The sequence below is a fragment of the Carya illinoinensis genome, chromosome 4, assembly GCF_018687715.1.
Source record: "Carya illinoinensis cultivar Pawnee chromosome 4, C.illinoinensisPawnee_v1, whole genome shotgun sequence".
Lineage (NCBI taxonomy): Eukaryota > Viridiplantae > Streptophyta > Magnoliopsida > Fagales > Juglandaceae > Carya > Carya illinoinensis.
The window spans coordinates 16,241,677-16,259,472 of record NC_056755.1 but is presented as its reverse complement, the minus strand read 5'-3'; positions in this window follow the sequence as shown (position 1 = coordinate 16,259,472).

Below are 17,796 nucleotides of genomic sequence, written 5' to 3'. Positions count from 1 at the left end.
AGTACAAGTTTTCCATAAATCTAAGACCTTTCTATCCATAATCCCACATTGGATTAGCCATTTGATTCATCAAAATGATAATATAAATTTATTTTTATAATAATAATTTTATAAAAAAAATAAGATTTTTCAGTTCGCTCGAGCGGAATGTCGAGCGAGAGTTGAGCGCTCAACTCTGCCTGAGTTCGCTCGAGCGGAATGTCGAGCGAGAGTCGAGCGCTCAACTCTGCCTGATTTCGCTCGAGCGGAATGTCGAGCGAGAGTCGAGCGCTCAACTCTGCCTGAGGTCGCTCGAGCTGAAAGTCGAGCGAGCGTCGAGCGCTCCACTCTGCCTGGGTTCGCTCGAGCGGCAAGTACTCGAGGCTCGAGCGAACCCATCTGTTTTCCAGAAATGGGCACAAGTCGCCAATGCTCTAAAATCCACAACTATCCAGCACACAAACAAGCCTAATATCCACAACTATCAAGCAAATTAACAAAAATAATAACTAATAGGTAAGATATAAAAATAATAGAGAGAGAGAGAGAGAGAGAGAGAGAGAGAGAGAGAGAGAGAGAGAGAGGCACCTCATTTGAGATGCGACGGAGGGGCAAGTGGGCAACGGCACAGCGTCGGCAATGGGTTACGGCTAGGAGGGGATGCGCACGGCACGGGGCTAGGGTCTGTAGAATCAAGTGAGTGTTGAGCGTGTTTTTCACTTGAGAGTTGAGAGAGAAAGTGAAGAGTGAAGACTGAAGGAGGAGTGGAGGGAATCGAGGGGGAGGGGGGGGGGGAAAGGGAAATTATGTGCTGAAACGGCGCCGTTTTAGCACATAATTTCAGAAAAAAATATATGGGTTGCGTGAAACGGCGCCGTTTCACACAACCCATATAACTTCTTCTAAAATCTAATTCTAAACAATAAAAAAAAATTAATAAGTTGGTAAAAATATATTTAAGTTAGTAAAAATAAAATTAGGTAAACTATTTAATGTGTATTATTTAATTAAATCATTAAAAAAATCACTAGTTAATTGTTAATTTAGTTAATTATTAGTTATTACTAACTTAGAGAGTTTTTTTTTGTTTTTGAAATTTACTATTATACTAATACTATTAGTCTATTAGTAATTTAGTATATAGTAAATTAGTAATATTTATTAACTTATTTACTATAGTCTAATAACTAGATAGTCTAGATGTAATAACTAGTAACTAATAATATTAATATGTAATAACACTAGTTAGTAGTTACACTAGTACTAATAGATAATAACTTAAATATATTAATTTAATATATATAACTAATAGTATACTATAATTACTATTATATATATTAGTAATTTACTATATACTAAATTACTAATAGACTATTATACTAATATAGTAATACTATTAGTCTATTAATATATAGTAAATTAGTAATATTTATTAACTTATTTATTATAAGTTTATAAATTATAACTAATAACTAGATGTAAATATCATGTAATACTAATAACTAGTAGTCATTTATTAATATAGACGGTTAGTGATTTAGTCTTAGTCTTAGTAAGTTAGTATAAATATTATTATATTAGTATTATTGTATTAGTATAAAATTATATATATTAATAATTAGTATGATAAATATTAGCCTATTAGGTAAGATAAAAATTATAAATAATTATAGATTATATACAATTATAAATAATTATATACAATTATAAAAATTATAAATAATTATATATAATTATAATTATTATATAAATAATAAAATATATTAATATTCATTCGGTTCGGTTCGGTCCAGTCCGGTCCGGGGCAAAACCCCCCTGAACTGGGACCGGACATTCTACCGGTTCGGTTCGGTCCGGACCGAAACTGCCGGTCCGGTCGGTTTTGCCGGTCCGGACCGTCCGATACTCTCCCCTAGTTGCTATATTCCTATTGTATATCGTGGCTATTACAGCACTATCTGCAGTCGAGAAGAAACGCCAGTCTGAATACCTAATCGAACAATTATTATACGGAAAAATTTTTTTTGTCATTCTCACATTTTATACATTATATTTATTTTAATTTTTTTTATTTTTTCTATAATAAATATATAATATGTGAATGATAAATAAAATAATTTAATTAATTTAATAAGAATAAAATAAAATAAAAAATAATATTTTAATATATAAAATGTGTGGTGTGGGATGATGTGTAGCATTCCTCTTATAAAACATGTAACCTTCCTTCTGGTTAGGACAGTGGCTCCTGATCTCCATTGCTGAAAGATTTGCACAAGCTTGGCAATCCGTGTCCGACTGCTCGGCTATGCAGTATACGAGGCCATAAACCACGTCAAGGTTTTGGCCGACGCTAGTGATACTGAACCCAGAACTTAGAGAAGAACTGGAAACAAGGGATGCAATTGTACGATTCAGGTTTTGTTCAAAGACACTCCCAGGAAGTGTAATTACTGGCACTATTACAGTCGACATAAGTCCTCTCAACTTGAGCTGCACTGCTGGAAAGTAAGTAAATAAGACATGAGAATAGAAGCAAAAGAACAGCATGGACTGCAAAATGCTGCATGGTATGAATTGGGAAGGAGATTTGGGAAAGTAGAGGAGCTTTAGCAGAGGAAGAAGCTGATCGAATGATTTCTATTCTAAACAGTTTGGCACCATTAATATATGTAAGATCAACAGATTACGCGGTTTTAGATTGTCTGAATTAAAGAGATGAATTTTTCTCAAACAAGACAAATTAGATGATGCATGCATGCTAGGACTAAGTACGTCCATTCGGGTAAAACAAGCAAGGAACCGATTTAATTAATGTAGGAGCAAAGACTAGGAAATCTTCAACGTACAAAATCGCAATAAAAATACAAACCTGTGTACGTTAGAGACGGCCATAAAATCACTGTTAGGCCGGCCAAATCAAATAGACAATCATGTAATATATGTACCAATTATAACTAAACTAGTTTATACGTACTGGTCAAAACGCCAATTACAGTCTGTATCTGATCATGTTGAATTAATGAAGCAATTTGAAAGCAACAAGCTAGGCTTCAAAGAGAAGACCAAGGGCGATGTTTGATAGACGTTATATATATATATATATATATATGACCGTTGATCAATTCAAAGAGTATTGAGTTGAATCTGAAGTGGTTAAGCAAACAAAAAGTTGCTTCTGAAATGGAAATTAGATAGGGTCGAATGTTCAAGACATGTGCATGCATTTGGTTATCAATCTACATTTGTTCTAGCTCATGTGAAACGGTTGTGATATAAAATAAAGCCAAATTACGTCAAAAATCCAATGGAGTAAACAAAATATTTAGAGAGTACAACAGCCGTAATGCCTTATACCCCGAGGTCCAAGGAGTTAGCTACTGTCACCAAAAATCATCTTCCATAATACAATTATGTATAAGACTCTTTAAAATATAAATTTATTTGTTCAAACTAAATATATATGTTTCTCCGCAAAGACATAAGAGAAGGACCTCCACATAACAAACTAAAATTTCCATAAAGACCTAAAAAAATATACACGTCTCAAGTCAACATAAAATAATAAATCTTATGAATATGACTCTTCAATAATTACTTGTACTATTTGACACTTATTCCTTTGTAATGTCTAATATCGCGCATGCTTCTTATTCTTGATTTCCAGTTAAACCATCAAACATACAGTGTTGTAGCTAATGCGTTAAGTATCCTGCCTGAGGGGTACATTTGTAATAATGAAACTCAAATGAATTGATAGGGGCCCACAAAAATAATGTGGGCTATAATTTACACATTGAATCTTTTTTTCGCGATTTTTCTAGAGGATATCTTGATCGGGGGAGAGAATAGGGGAATCCCATGTGACCCAATATGTCTAACAAGTTGCACTCTTCTTCACAATATACATAGGCGGTACGAGGAATTATCAAACTCTAGTCGAAAAGGAAAAAGTAATATAAAAAAGCAAGAGGCTTTTCATAATTTTTTTTATTATACATAATTATAATTATATGAATTATACATAATTATATATTAAATTATATATAATTTAATATTAATATTTAATAGAATATATATAAATATAATTATATAAATATATAAAATATAATTGAATTTATATTTAATTTACGACGGGCTATTAGCTTAGCATAGTAGAGTGCACCCCTAATAATTGAGTCTTTGTACCTGGGCTATGAGGGCTCTCAGCCACATGGATAGTTCAATAATTAATTATTTAAAAATATTGTGGAGATAAAGAGATAAGTTATCAATAACTTAGTAAGCACAGAACATATACTAGTGTGTAAACATGAGCAATAACAGAATGCAAAATCAAAACATGTTATAAAAAATATCAGAGTGACAGTTTAAAAATATTCTTATTCAAAATTAGTCATTTGGCATGGCATAATTGAAATATCACATCATAACAAAATTTCATGTTTTACCCCATTGGTAGAGTTGTACAAACCCCGGCAACCAACTGAGCAAAAACAGAATTTGAAATTTTCACCTTATTATTCTTGGAGTCCCAAGTGTGCACACAGGAAAGACAACGCAACAAACTACTTTGTTTCTAAAATGGGTACACTAGAAATAGAAAACTTGGTACCAACTTGAATAGAGGCCACAGTTTTACACCCGTAGTAAGGTCAAAACAAAACATAAACATAATTTCATCCCAGAAGTTGTAACATCCGTCCTTGTGGTGGGAGTTTAGAAAATAATTTTAGAAAAACGAGACAGGAATTATTGAACTTTGTAAAACTTTTTCTTCCCTTCCAAGGATATAAAAGATTCTACAATTAAAATTTAAAACTTGCATTTACAAACCTAAGAGAGAGTTTTGCAACAGAAATCATCAAACTAAAATATAAGTCCTTTTACAAAAATAGGATTTCATATATTATACAAATAGGCCTAGGCTTCTATCACCTTTTTCCTGTGTCGTGTCCGTCTTGAATCTTTGTCCTCATTTCATTCATGGGTAGGGCACACATAAAAATAAAATGAGTCGAATACTCAGTAAACATTACTTCATATTGTAAAAGTATACTAATATAAGTTTCATTAATGCATTTCTCATTCATTTACATACTTTACATAGAACATTTTTTTTCTTTAAAAACATTACGAGGTGTGGTTTTTCTTTTCAAAGGGCTTTCATTCCTCAAAACATTTCTTGCCTTATACTTTCCTTCATAAACTAAAACATTCCGTACATACAATTAATCTTATCACTTTTCCTCTAGCTGATACACATTATTACACCCCATGTATTGGAGTTAGCGGTCTTTTGGACCCAATTCTACCCATGGTCACAAGTTGGAAATCCTTCAAACAAAGGGCAGCACTGAGTGCACTACCAGTACTACTTATCCGGCATTGCAATCTACCCAATCCATTGGTACCATCATTCATTCATTAAGTCATGGCTATTATGTAGTTTCATACATTAAAACATTCATTTCTTTTTAGTCATTTCCTTTCTTTTCATTCATCAATCTATTTTATTTCATAAAATATCATATCTTAACATAAAGCATAAAACCTCATCGTTTCATTTCATGTAACATACATACGATACATACTACGTATAGCATCCATTCACATGGATACAACTATTCTTGGGGTGCATAAAAAGCGATTGCCAAAAAAGGTCATTGCATACATATACTTAAACATTAATACATTAGCATAGATTCATAAAGTGTTATTTCATTCTAAGAAAACATTTCATTTTCTTTCATTTCATAAAAGAACATTTTTCTCATAAAAACATTTTATTTCATTTTCATAAATAAAACATTTATTTTTCATTTCATATATTTAGAAACTTCTAGAAGAGTATGAACGTAATACTTACTTGGACTCCATGCTATTTACATTTCATGCAGTCCATTCATGTGCATGTCAGATGACAACATATATGCATACATAACTTTCTGTCATTTCTTTTCTATTTACAATAGAACATTAAATATGGAATTGGCATATTAAAAATACTCTAACTCTTAGTTCCTTCTCTTCCACGGAGCTTAACTTTCAGTTGATTATTTACTTAACCTCCTTTCACTTAAACTAGTCCTGTCCACATAACTTCATCAACTACTTACTTGCATGCATCTCCAAGACCCTCTTAATTGTACAGTTTACACCTCTAGGCATTCTTGACACCCTTTCATTGAACTTATACAAGTCATCATTAATTCCTTGAAGCATAACCTTTGCCATAAATATTAAATATAGAGTACGAATCTAGAAACCCAACTTCATTTTCTAACTAATAAAGTGAGCTCCTATGCCTCACTTAAATCCTACAACCATCACTCACAATTCTACAACTAAATCTCACCTCACCATGAATTTTAAATAGAGTTACAATATCATTCCTCAAACAATACTCTTCCTCCATACATAATCCAATCCAACATCAACCCAACATCAACCTAAGTTCCAATTCATTTCCTCACCTACAAACATATTGCACAATCCAAACCATGTATGCATGCATAATCCGCCAAATATACATGTGTCATACCCCTCTTATTATCTAAGATCAACAAATGACATCCATACATAATACATTCAAAGTACATAAATCTACCCAAATGCATACAATCCACTCCCATGCAATCCAAACCAACACATTCAATACATGAAATTTGCCCATACCATTTATACACCTACACCACATATTCACAAATCTTACAAGCTTCATACACATACCACACATTCAATACAAGCATCTTTAGTCAACTCAAATACATCACTTTTTATAATTTATCATAGTCAACACATCAAATATACAAAAATCTATCCAATTAAAAACCAACATTATCATGCTTTCCAACTTCACTGCAACTCCATTTAATCCTAGCCCTTCAAGACAATCCATCTCCATTCCAACTCCAGATATCCATGATGTGGCCTCAAATTTACTTCCAAGTATAGAAGTGTCAAATTGTATAAAGGATAAGTCCAGAATCGTATTCTACAAAGATAAATGATTTTCAAAGTATTTGTGAAGGTTTATTCAAAAATATGATGATGTATGAGAAACATGATGAAGTATGAGAAATATGATGAAGTAAAATATTATGTAAAATTCTTTTGGGATTTTATGTTTATGAAAATAGTAAGCAAAATGGAAAGTATGATATTCATAGTGAAAGAGTTATTAAAAATGGAATGTATGGTTGAGTTTGAAGGGTCTCGGGTTTGTAATTATGTTTTGAAGAGTAAGCTAAATCATAGACTATTAGTTGCTAAAAGTTAAGTGGTTCAAAAGAGATTATGCTGCAAATTATGTGTTACAGAAATAGTTCTCAAAACAGTAATTGAAATTTAATTAACAAGTTCACAAAAACAATTTAACAAGCAATTGGGTTACGGATCAAAACATTCTTTGCTTCCACCATTTACAAGAACTCTAGGCATTACTCTTCTCTTATTAATCCAACCAAGGCATTAATAAAATGAGATGTGAATATTATATGCTCAAAGTAAATTTGCTAGACCTAAATCAAAATACCCTCAATAAGTATCAACCAAAATCAATGTCACACTCAACTGATGAAAATCCTTGATTAATTCAAGGTTTTGCTGTGCCAAGTGTCAATAACAAAACAAGAAATAAGAGCAAGAGATTTATCAACTTAATAATAAGTCACGGTTCAACTTGATTCTTCCTTAGCAAGGTCACGATTGGGCTTTTGTTTCCTTATTTCTTTCTACTTGAGTCTTCTATGGGCAACCCGATCCCTGGGCTTCAATTAACGCAAGACTTCCTTCACGTGGCCTTCTATTAGGCCTTAGTTAAGTCACAGGTTGTAAGTCCAATCACAAGTTGCAAGTCCTCCACATGGTTTCTTCATCTTGTCACATACATGGACTTTAGCTATGGGCATGGGCTTCTATTTTGATAATTTCTTTACAGGCTCTAAGACATGATTAATCCTATAACAGCATAATATCATTTCACATGCCGTAAACAGTTAATCACATTGTCAAATGAATACCCTTCATTTAACAAATAAAATTCACTTAACCCACTGTATTAAGAGTATTAAAAACAACATAATTATCCGTTTATCAATCCACATCGATCATCTTAATATAATTCAATTAGGTAGAATAGTCCAAACACAAACATAATCAAACAATTACAAACCACTTCCATGCTCAACATCTAATGCAAGTGAACCCAAAGGTTGATTACTAAATCTGTCCACACACTCAACCAACACAAAATACATGTGCTCTATATATATATATATATATGTATATCACTTGGGCTGAACACAAGTCCATCACACAACCCAATAGTCATATAAATTTCATATTACAATAAATATGCATAAAAATCAATCCACCCAACCTTCACAAATATTTTACTCAATTAACAAGCCTCTTAGTAATACATATATGTTTCCAAGTTACCATCCAACACACATATAAATTAAACCCAATATCCATTTAGACTCAATATACCAAAACCACATACTAAATCCATAACCCATTTAAGCTCCACAAAAAACAACCAACACAACCCCATACTTCAAAATCTCCATGCTTCAATACCTATTAATCCATTACAACCCCAACCACACCTCACTTCTTCTAAGTCCACCACAATCAACACAATCAATATATATATCAAATATGTCCACAATTTAACACAACGCCATACACATCTAGTCACATAAACAATCTAGGAGAGATAATGGAAATAGGTGTTATACCATAAACAATCTAGACGTGGTTACTATGTCACTTGGGACTATACCAAAACAGGTTGAATCAGATGGTTGAGCATGCAAGCTCATGATGGCCTGAGGTGGGCTGAGTAACGATGGGCAGTGGGCCTTAGTGGAGGAACTTGTGGTGGTGCCATGAGGGTTGCTATGGAGAAGATCACAACTTCCACTTGCTGGGTCGTGCGACAACATGTGCTGAGACTTGGTTGCCATGGAGTGGCATCGCAAATGGTGGTTGGTAGCTCGTCAATTGTGGCTAGTGGTGTTGGGCTAAGGAGCAAAGAGCTTGCTCTGTTTTGGCTATCTCACGGCATTGAGGAGACAGCAGCGGCGTTGTCAGCGTGAGTGTGGCCTTAATGTCGTGTGTGGAGTAGTACCTGCAGTAGTGTTGCGCCATGAGAAGTAATTGGGATAGTGAGAGGTGGATCGGGAAGGTGAGAAGCCAAGCTAGGGGAGGCTGTCGAGGGGGGAAAAAATGGAGGGGACATGGTTATCAGTGAGGCATGATGGTGGTTGTGGTGGTGCTAGCCGATGATAGCAGCGATGGTGTGCAGTGAGGCAAGGGAGATGAGAGAGTCACAGGTTAAGGGATTTCGGCTCAAGGAGAGAGAGAGAGAGAGAGAGAGAGAGAGAGAGAGAGAGAGAGAGAGAGAGAATTAGGGTTTCTAGGAATTTAGTCCTAGCCCTACATATACGGGTCCCTAACTTAGATCCATTGGTGGAGATTTAACACTTGGAAATAACTAACTAAATAATACGTAAATGAAATAGAAATGCAATGAGACTAAATTAAAATCAAACTTTGTTTTATTAATCCCAAAATAATATTTTTCATCATAAAATAAAATGATGAGTTTAATGAATATTTCTAAGAGAAATAAATCCATCTAAATAAATAGATTTTTTAACATAAATAAAACAATGAATATTGAATAATACTCTTAAAGAACTAAAATCAATTATAAAAATGATTTTCTAAAACTATATTATTTCTAGAGCTCCAAAATATAAACAAGCATACTTGAAATATGAGATTGGCTCAATAATACTAAAAATTACTCCATTTAAAACAATTATGGACATTTAAAATATTTCAAAGATTTTTAAATAATCAGCTCACTTTAAAAATCATCTGCTAAATTTAAAACAAGATTTCAAGATTTAAAACGTAAAGGCAAAACTCATGACCAATCAAGAAAAAAATGAGCAATTGGTCACAAAGATTTTCAGAGGTCACATCATATCTTAAAAGAATACACAACAGATTCAAAACATGACAGATTCAAATCATCATCGTATAATCATGCACAAATTTTCCCTATTTACTCTTTTTGCAATGTTCATAAACAGAATATCAAAAATAGCTCGTATTTGCACCAATCATGACAACAATCAAAAAAAAAATTTGTTTGTAAACGAATTTCATGAGAATGCAGATAAAATGACTGGAGTTATTTTCAAGTTTTCTTTTCATAACAAAGCGTGCATATTTTTCATAAAATCAACCACAATCCATTTATTTTATGTAAACTCTAGCATAGAAATCTTGCTTACCTGAACTTTTAAATTACTCTAAATTTTCTCACAATAGTACCAAGTGAATATCAAGCATCGCCTATAAATAGGAACGTAATTTGCATCAATTTCTAACCATGCGTGATTATCTAATTAACCATGTACCTTATAATTAAAAACTTGAATGCTTAAATAACCCATATATCCTAAAAATAAAATTTTCTTTTCAACCTAGCCCACTACAAAATATTATTGTAGTGTTATGGCACAAATAAAAAAAATTAGTCCAACTTAAAAACCTAATCTGTCTAAACATTGGCCCATTTGAGATATATTATTTTGTAAAAAAAAATAATATAACACCAAGCCCGACTTAAAACATATGCCTAATTTAATAATCTCTTAATTGAGCTGAAATATTGCATATTTTAGACATTTAGAACCAATATATTTTATTTATTTTATTACATTATTATTAATTTTAGATGAAAAAATTGTTAAGATGCACAAATTTAAGTTGTGATTTAAATTGGTTAATAGCATGATTTCATGCTTAGTTTTATAACTTTTGATTTAATTGGGTAATATTTTTTTACATGCATAACACAATTTTGATATTCTATTCTTTATTTTATTTTATTTTATTTCTTTCTTATTTCCATTTTTTTTAGATCCAAAAAATAAAAAAATTAGAAATGAGAAAAGTAAAAAAATTCAAAAAGTAAAAAGGCACATGGTAGGATTTCAATTGGGATTTGAGTGGCACTCCAAGTGATGCACGACAACACATATTGAGGAGATTTGACTTGGGATGACACATTTTTCTTTTATCATTTTGGGGACTTTTGACCTGCATGGAGACATTTTATTCACCTGGAACCTAGAGCGTCGCACACAATTTTTTTCTTCTCTTGGTTTATTCACGCCACATGAGCTGCACGACAAGAGACTTTATGCATTAATTCAATTGGGCATTTTCAACGCCAGATACAATTTTTCTCTGGGATTGAAGACGCTGCACGCTAGTTGAGAATTTATTCATTCTTTTATGTAGCTTGGGTCTACACTGCAGTGCCGTGAAAGAGCTCATTGAGGGGTCCAATTACTGCTACAGTCTAGCATCCTCCACTACTTTCAATTTCCATTTCCATTCATTTACCTTGATCTTTTTATTATCTACTTTTTATTTAATTTCAATTTGAATTTTATGGTGTATTTTTGATTTTTTGGCTTAAAAGTATAGACAATGTATTTGTTGTTTATTTTATTTTATGTTAGTTATTTTTCTTATTTCTCTAAACTTCCATTAAATATGCATTACAATTACATTTTAGATTAATTTTAGTTTATTATTTAATTTTTAGATTAATTAAAATTATTTAGTATAGTTGAATCTTTAATTATTAATTTCAATTTGTTAGTCTTTTATGTTCCATTTCGACACTAAAAAAAATTAAAAAGTATGAATCTAGTCTGTGACTAATGCCCTTTTTTATTTCCATTGCACTTTTTCATTCATTGTACATACCACCACTTTTTTTTGTGAAATTTTTTATCATTTTATACGAGTTTGGATTTAAACAATTTTTCCCGAAGAGACAATCTAGAAATTTTATTCCTAATTATTATACGACATCCTTCTGCACTTGGGATAGCATTTGTGCTACTCATTTTTGAGTAAATCAAGTTTTTGGAACCGTTGCTAGGATAGTTGTCTAATTTAAATTTAAACTCATTATTTTTTATTTTTTTTTTATTTTTCACTATCTTATCTCTGATTGCACATTTCATTTGTCATCTACCACTCAGTTGCTTGAACCTTATATATGCTATTTAGACTGATGTTTCATGTCATGGTTGAGAGACAGTTCAAATAGGTTGTTTAGAGTTATATCGAGCATTGAGAGTAGTGTACACAGCTCAAAAATAGATAGCTCTTCTGTCTCTTCTATGAGCGAGGATATTGACACATAACAAACCATGGCTGCATCTGCACCACGCACTCTTAGGGATCATTTGCAACCTACTCACACCCCTTCATGCATTATTTTACTTAATGATGCATCTAATTTTTCTATTAAGCATGGTATGATGTCAGTGATACCTCAATTCCATGGGATGAATTCTGAGAGTCCTTATCAGTACCTGACAGATTTTGAGTTGACTTGTACTACTTTTTTTACTAGAGCCATTACTGATGAAGTTATTAGACTTCGCTTATTTCCTTTCTCTTTAAAGGATAAAGTAAAGATTTGGTTTAATTCTTTGAGGCCTAATTCTATCTCTAGTTGATCTAAAATGCAATGAGAATTGTTACAAAAAAATTTCCTTTTCAGAGAACTCGGTTTTTGCAAGAGCAAGAGCAAATCAGCCAATTCAATCAAAAACCTGATGGGACCTTTCAGGCTAGTTGGAAAAAATTTAAAGATTTGGTAACATCTGTCCACATCATGGTTTCGAATCTTGGAAGTTGGTGAGCTACTTTTATACTGGTCTCACTCCAGAATGTAAGTAGTTTGTTCAAATTATGTGTAATGGGAAATTCTTTAGCAAGGAACCCGATGAAGCACTATCATTTTTTAACTATCTTGCCAAGAGCACACAATAGGGGAACACTCAGACTGATCGAGTGCCGTTAATAGCACAGCCACTAAGGACTATTTCTAGTAGGGGTAGATATGAGCTTAAAAAGGACACTGATGTTCAAATCCGAATAGGTGCATTAACTAGAAGACTAGAGGTCATAGAAATGAAAAACGTGAAGGCTATGAAAGTAGTAGAGGTATGCTCTATATGTGCTGGTTCGAACCATAAAACCCAAGACTGTATTTCAAGAAAGTGGGTCTGAGCAGATGCAATTAGTTAATTGGGTTAACAGAACATAGAATCAACTTTTTTCCAACACATATAATCCAGGGTGGAGGAATCACCCAAATTTCTCATGGAGAAATGATTAGCCTGGCCGGTCTCCACCATCTTCACAGTAACTATTTCATCAGGGTGCTCCTCAGCACTAATATCAGCCATATCAAAGTTCTCAAAGCTATCTTTTTGTAGTACCTCTTGGATTTCAGCCTCATGTAGCTACACAAAGTTCTCAGCCTCTTTAGACGATAATATGGCACAGGTGGCCAATACACTTCAACAATTCATGTAGATTTAGGCCACCACAAATAATCAGAACACTCAAGTTATAAATGAGTTGTGTGTAACTATTAATAAGATGAGCACGACATTGAGCACTCTAAAAAAAGGAAAATTTCCAACACAGTCTCAGCCTAATCCTCAAGTATATAAGCAACAACAATAGCAAGTACATAATGTCTCAGGGGACATTATTGAGACAACAAAAGCCGTTCTTACTTTGAGAAGTGGGAAGAAAGTTCATCAACCTAAAATGACCATGGATAGACAGGTAGTTGGTTCTAAACGTGAAGATGTAACAGAGACTAATTAAACTGAGAAAGAACCAGAGGAAGTGAGGCTGGAGTCGAAGAAGCCTGTGAGTGGAGAGGCTGAAACTAGTAAAGGGTACCAACCTGTAGTTCCCTATCCTTAGAGATTGGCAGCTGTCCAAAAGAAAAAAATATCATACTAAGATTTAGGAGATTTTCAAGCAAATAAAGATCAATATTTCACTCCTAGATGCCATACAACAAGTGCCTTCTTATGCAAAATTTGTAAAGGACTTGTGCACAGTGAAGAGGAAGCTGAATGTGAAGAAGAAAGCCTTCCTAATAGAGCAAGTTAGTGCACTAATATTGAGTGAGACTCTTTAGAAGTTTGGAGATCCCGGCTCTCCTCACATTTTCATTATGATTGATGAGTCACGGATTGGGAGAGCCCTACTTGATCTGGGGAGTAGTGTAAACTTACTACCATTCTCAATGTATGAGCAGTTGGAATTGGGTGAGCTGAAAAAGACCTACATCATGCTACAGTTAGCTGATAGATTAGTTAAAGTGCCGAGGGGTATAGTTGAAGATGTGCTAGTCCAGGTGAACAAATTTTATTATCCAGTGGATTTTGTAGTTCTTGACATGCAGCAGTCAGTCTCCACTCTTCACCATGCACCTGCCATCCTTAGACACTCATTCCTTTCTACTTCGAATGCACTTATTAATTGTCAAAGTGGAGTACTGAAACTCACTTTTAGGAATATGACATTGGAGATAAATGTGTTCAACTCTTGCAAGATGCCTAGTGGATGTGACTATTCAGATGTGCAAGTTATTGATATAGCGTATGATTTTAACGTTTCGAAATTGTTATCAGTATTTGATTCTGAGAGTACATCTGAGAATGACTTTCATAAGTCGTCTGAGGTACTTGTTGAGACAATTCCTACGTCATTAGAGTTGACAGAATCAGATGGGCAGTTGACAGAGACAATTGGGTCTCTTCACTTATCAAATGTGAGTTACACGAGTAATTGGCATATACCAGTCTTTGAACCTCTTGATTTACTAGAAACTATGAAGTCATCAGAAGAAGAAATCTCAATACTAGAGTTGAAGCCACTACCCAAGAATTTGAAGTATATTTTTCTGGACCTAATTGAGGATACATTTCCAGTAGTCATTTCTTCTCAACTCATTTTGAAGCAGAAAACAAAATTATTAACAGTGCTGAGACATCATCGAGAAGTGATAGGCTGGATTATTGCAGACATCAAAGGTATTGACCTTTCAATTTGTATCCACAACATTTTTCTGAAAGGAGATGTGAGACCAGTTCATGATGCACAGAGGAGGTTGAATCCTACCTTGAAGGAGGTGGTGAAGAATGAAGTGCTAAAATTATTAGTTATAGGCATCATCTATCCTATCTCCAACAGCAAGTGGGTAAGTCCGACATAGGTGGTACAAAAAAATTCTAGTTTAATTACTATTGAAAATGCTAATGGTGAGTTGATCCATACTAGGAAGGTAACAGGCTAGAGAATATGTATTGACTACCGAAAGTTGAATTTAGTCAATCAAAAATATCACTTCCTATTACGTTTCCTAGATCATATTTTAGAAAAAGTAGCTACTAATGCTTTTTATTGTTTCTTGGATGGCTTTTCTAGTTATTATCACATTACCATAGCACCAGTGGATCAAGAGAAGACCACCTTCACTTACCCCTTTGGTACTTTTGCTTTTAAAAGAATGTCATTTGGTTTATATAATGCACCTGTTACTTTTCAGCACTGTATGATAAGCATTTTTTTTATATGCTTGATGACATGTGTGAGGTTTTTATGGATAATGTTTCTATGTTTGGTAAATCTTTTGATGTCTGTTTAAAAAAATCTTATTGTTGTGTTGAAAAGATGTGAGGAGAAGAATTTATTGTTGAATTGGGAGAAATATCAATTTATAGTCACTAGTTGTTTGATACTTGGGCATTTAGTTTCTGAACGTGGAATAAAGGTTGACAGGGCCAAGATAGAATTAATATCTCAACTGCCTGTTCCTAAGACGGTGAAGGATATTCGTTCTTTTCTTGGTCACGCTGGCTTCTATCGGCGTTTCATTCAAGGCTTTAGTAGTATTGTAAAACCATTGTGTACTTTGTTGCAAAATCATACTACTTTTGTTTGGACTGATAAGTGTCAGCATGCTTTTGAGACCCTGAATGAACACTTAACAGTTGCACCTATTATGCAAACTCCTCAATAGAACTTACCATTTGAGATTATGACTAACGCTAATGATTTCGCTCTTGGTGCCATTCTTGACAAAGAGTAGACAATAAGCCTTCGGTCATTTATTATGCAAGTCGTACTTTGAATGATGCACAAAAAAATTACACCACCACTGAGAATGAGTTATTAACTGTTGTGTTTGCCTTAGATAAATTTCATTCTTACATTATTGGGTCTCATGCTATCATTTTTACTGACCATTTTGCTATTAAGTATTTGTTGGCAAAGAAGGCTACTAAATCCAGATTGATTCGTTGCATTCTTTTGCTCCAAGAATTTGACATCACTATTCGGGATAAGAAGGAAGTCAAGAATGTGATAACCAATCACCTGTCACGACTGCAGCTACCTGATGTGTCTACATCCATTCCTTCCTTGAATGAAGATTTTCCAGATGAGCATCTTTGTGGAGTGTCATGCGTTTCATGGTTCGCAGACATTGTGAATTACCTTGTCACCGATCGGATGTCGGAGCATTGGACAACCCAGGACAAGCGTAAGTTACTTGCAGGGGTACGATTTTATTACTTCGATACTCATTATCTTTTTAAGTATTGTGTTGATCAGTCAGTGTGTCAATGTATTCCGAATGATGAGTTTACTTCTGTTTTTCACTTTTGCCATACTGGGGCTTGTGGAGGCCATTTTGCAGCTAAGAAAATTGTTGTCAAAATTTTGCAAAGTAGACTCTACTTGCCCACTATTTTTAGAGATGTAGAGTCTTTTTGCAAGGCATGTGAGCCTTGTCATAAACTTGAAAAAATCACAGCACATAACATGATGCCCATTTCTTCTATTCTTACACTTGAGATATTTGATTGTTAGGGGACTGACTTTATGGGACCATTTCCAAATTCATTTGGGAATTCTTATATTTTAGTTGCTGTGGATTATGTTTTAAAATAGGTAGAGGCCATACCTTGTAGAACAAATGATCATAAGGTTGTCATCCATTTCTTTAAAGAATTGTTTGCATGTTTTGACATGCTCAAGGCGATCATTAGTGATGGAGGTTCACATTTTTGTAACAAATATTTTCAAAAATTTATGCAGAAATATGGAGTGACCCACAAAGTCTCTACTCTATATCACCCCTAGACTAATGGTCAAGCCAAGTTGACCAATAGAGAGATCAAATTTATTCTTGAAAAAACAGTTTGTCCCACTTGGAAGGATTGGTCTGAAAAATTGGTTATGCTCTCTAAGCTTTTAGGATTGCATTCAAAACTAACTTAGGGATCTCACCTTATAGATTGGTTTATGGTCAGGCTTGTCATTTACCTGTTGAGATTCAACATTGTGCTTTATGGGCTATTAAGCAAATTAACTTTTCACTTGATGCTGCCAAAGATTTAAAAAAGTTACAGATTTTGGAGATTGATGAAGTAATGAGGGAGGCTTACGAAAATTCTCACTTGGCAAAAGAGCGAATAAAGGTCTTGCATGACAAGAAAATCCATGACAAACATCTTGTTCTTGATCAGAAAGTGCTCATCTATAATTCAAGCCTATATCTTTTTTCCGGGAAGCTAAAATCCTGATGGAGTGGGCCATATATTGTAAAAGAGGTTTATCCTCATGGGACGGTAGACATTGTCAATCTGAAGAATGGCAATAGCTTCACTGTCAATGGACAGCGTCTAAAGCCTTTTATGACTACCTTTGATCCAAGCGAAGAGATCTTGCTTGTGCAAGACCCCGGGAAAGTTTTTTTTTTTATTTTGATTTATTTATTTATTTATTTATTTAATTGCATTATATCTTTTATTTATATTTGTTATTTTTTAATTGCATTATATCTTTTATTTATATTTGTTGTTTTACTCTCATTTTATATCACATGATTGG